The 3,168-nt window shown below is 44.6% G+C and overlaps 1 pseudogene; it reads left to right on the forward strand.

The window, feature by feature from the left end:
- The window catches only part of LOC106330592, a 5,632-nt pseudogene extending 2,766 nt beyond the window's left edge, over nt 1–2,866 (forward strand).
- The last annotated feature ends 302 nt before the right edge of the window (nt 2,867–3,168 follow it).

Consider the following 3,168-nt stretch of genomic DNA (forward strand, 5'->3'; position numbering starts at 1 on the left):
AATGTTGTTGCGGACGCCTTAAGTCGAAGAAAGTTGGACGCATATTTTGAGAAAGAAGTAGAGCTGTTGAACAAAGAGTTGAAACAAGTGAAGTTGGTCGTCTTGGAAGGACAGACAAGCGAGCCATTGGGACTTCAAGCGGTGAACCAGGCCAGCTTGATTCAGAGAATTCGAGAAGAACAACTCAAGGATGAGAAGCTATTGAAGATTGTTGAGGAACTCAGAGGACAAGGCGGGCCAAATAATGTTGGATACTACTTGGCGGAGGATGAAACTTTGTTAATTAATGGAAGGATCACGGTTCCTAAAGGACAAGGGCTGAGAGATGAGATACTAAGGATTACACATCATTCTTTACTTAGTATCCATCCTGGAAGTTCGAAGATGTACCGAGACGTGAGAAGATACTATCATTGGCCGGGCATGAAGAAATCAGTAGCACAATGGGTCGCTCAATTTGCAACTTGTCAACAAGTCAAGGTCGAACATCAAGTTCCAGGAGGATTGTTGCAGAGTCTTCCGATACCTCAATGGAAATGGGACTCGATTTCTATGGATTTCATTACTGGATTACCCACCGCTCCAGGTAGATCGAACAACTCGATATGGGTGATTGTGGATAGGTTAACCAAGGTCACACACTTGTTGCCTATGCGGGACACTGATAAAGTTGAAGTATTGGCTGAGTTGTACATCGACCAAATCGTGAAGTTACATGGTGTACCTTCAGACATCGTCTCAGATCGTGATCCAAGGTTCATATCATCATTATGGGAAGCACTACAAGAAGCCTTGGGAACTAAAATATTCAGAAGTACGGCGTTCCATCCTGAAACAGATGGCCAAACGGAGAGGACCATTCGGACCATCGAGGACATGCTTCGGATGTGTACTCTCGATTGGGCAGGAAATTGGGAGAAGCATTTACCGTTGGTCGAGTTCTCGTATAACAACAGCCATCATTCGAGCATAGGGATGTCTCCTTATGAAGCGTTATATGGAAGGCCAAGCAAAACACCTATGTGTTGGACGGAAGTGGGCGAAAGGAGAATGTTTGGGTCACCTATTGTTCAGGAGACCATGATTAAGCTGGAGACAATCCAGACCAACATGAAGAAGGCCCAGGACCGTCAGAAGAAGTATGCAGATCAATCAAGAAGAGAGGTAACTTTTGAGATAGGAGATGGGTCTATTTGAAGGTTACTGCACAGAAAGGGAAGGACGGATTTGGCAATGTCGGGAAACTTACGGTCAGGTTCATTGGCCCATACAAGATCATCGGGAAAGTTGGTGAGGTAGCTTACCGTTTGGATCTGCCAGAGGATATGCGTTTACATCCTGTATTCCATGTTTCAATGCTTCAGAAACATATACGGGATCCAAGTGCTGTTGAACCCAAGAGACTAGAGGAGTTGAGGACAAACCTTACGTATCCGGAAGGACCAATCAGATTGGGAGAGCGGCGCATTCGGAAGCTAAAGAATCGTGAGATTTTTCAAGTGCAAGTATTCTGGGGAGGACAAAACATGATTCATGTTACTTGGGAGGATGAAGAAAGGTTTAAAGCCGATCACCCGGAGTTCTTCCGAGAGGATGTTGTGATGACAATCAGAGAAAAATTATGCGGAACAATCAGCAAAACAGTGTGTGGCGTGGGTATCTCGTCTGTTCTCGGCATACAGACCAATCGCGTAGACTTGTTCTTCAGGGAGACTGTAGAAACCCATAAAAAAAAAGAGAATGGTCGAGTATCTTTTGGGTGGTCGAGTCGCGGATGATCATATTGTTCTTGTCTGAACCATGAGTCAAGTATGCCACTAGAAAATGGTTAGACAATGTGGTAGATTTATTCAAAGGACGTTTGAAGAATTACACTTTTGGAAGCACAACGGGAAGACCCGAAATTGGACGAAAAACCCTAATTTTGGTATTATGAATTTTTTTTGGAAAGCCGGAGGCTCGGGAAATATTTTCCCTCAGGTCAGGATTCATTTGGAGTTTATTAAAAATACTCAGAGCATCAGAACGAGCGTAGAAAAATATTTGGGATTGATCGCGGGACGAAAATTCACCAAAAATGCCGAAATCGGACGAATGGACCGAGAAGCTCGAGGTGGCTTGATGTGTGTGCTCAGGACGTGGTGGCAAGCTCCTGGCATTGTGTGTGTCAAGGGAATCATGAGGTGTTGCAGTACATGAAACCTATACATGCAAGTAGACATGTGGAGCACGAGGTGGATCGGCCAAGCACGAGGCGTTGCGATGCATGCGACCAGGCCATGCAGCCAGACATGTGGAGGACGTGGTGTCTCCTTGCATGAAGCCAGGCCATGCATCAATACAGGTATAGGGCGTGGTGTCACTTTGCATGTGAGCAGGTCATGCAGCCAGCCATGTGGAGCACGAGGTGTCACCGCGCATGCTGCCACACTGCTTGTTTCTAATTGGTTGCTGATTCCTATAAATAGCCCACGACCCCCTCCCATTTCTCCTCATCCAGAACACATCAAAGTCAGTTCAAAACGTGAGAGAGAAAGCAAAGAAAGAAAGATCAAGTTTCGATAGTTTTCGAGCGATTTAGGCAGTTTTCGAGAACAGTTATTCTGCCGATTTTGAGTCAGCACCTGGAGAAGGTTCTGTTCAAGTGAAGAGAGATCAGTTCTAGTGGAGACCAGTTCAAGATCAGTCTGGACGTGGGTCTACTTGAAAAGGTCGAGGAAGGGTTCGGATCGCAGAAGTCGGGTTTGGGGTCAAGGCCACGATCAACCAAAAACAGTGAGTTATAATCAATTGTTTGCTGAGTTGTTTTCACGCAGGATACCGTTACTTGAAAGTTGGATCATGGCATGAGGCCGGGTCTAACTGAGTAACGGTTGACTAGGTAATATTTGAGGTTATGTTGATTGAGTTCATGGCATGTTTGTTATTGCTTGAGAACCGTAGTAGCATGCTAATGGTTAGGTTGATTGGTTAGTTAGCGAATGCGAAATGCTTAGCTAAGTTGTGGATAGTTAGGTATTCTGGAATTAGTCTTTATGCTAGATTCTGGAATATGATGGATTGTGTTAATTTGCGATTAATACTAGGAACCTTGTGTTATTTTGATCGGGTTTAGTATTAATCATATATTGGTCATATAGCCTTTGTGTAACCCACAATGCTAGGCAT

Source organism: Brassica oleracea, chromosome C3, assembly GCF_000695525.1.
Source record: "Brassica oleracea var. oleracea cultivar TO1000 chromosome C3, BOL, whole genome shotgun sequence".
NCBI lineage: Eukaryota > Viridiplantae > Streptophyta > Magnoliopsida > Brassicales > Brassicaceae > Brassica > Brassica oleracea.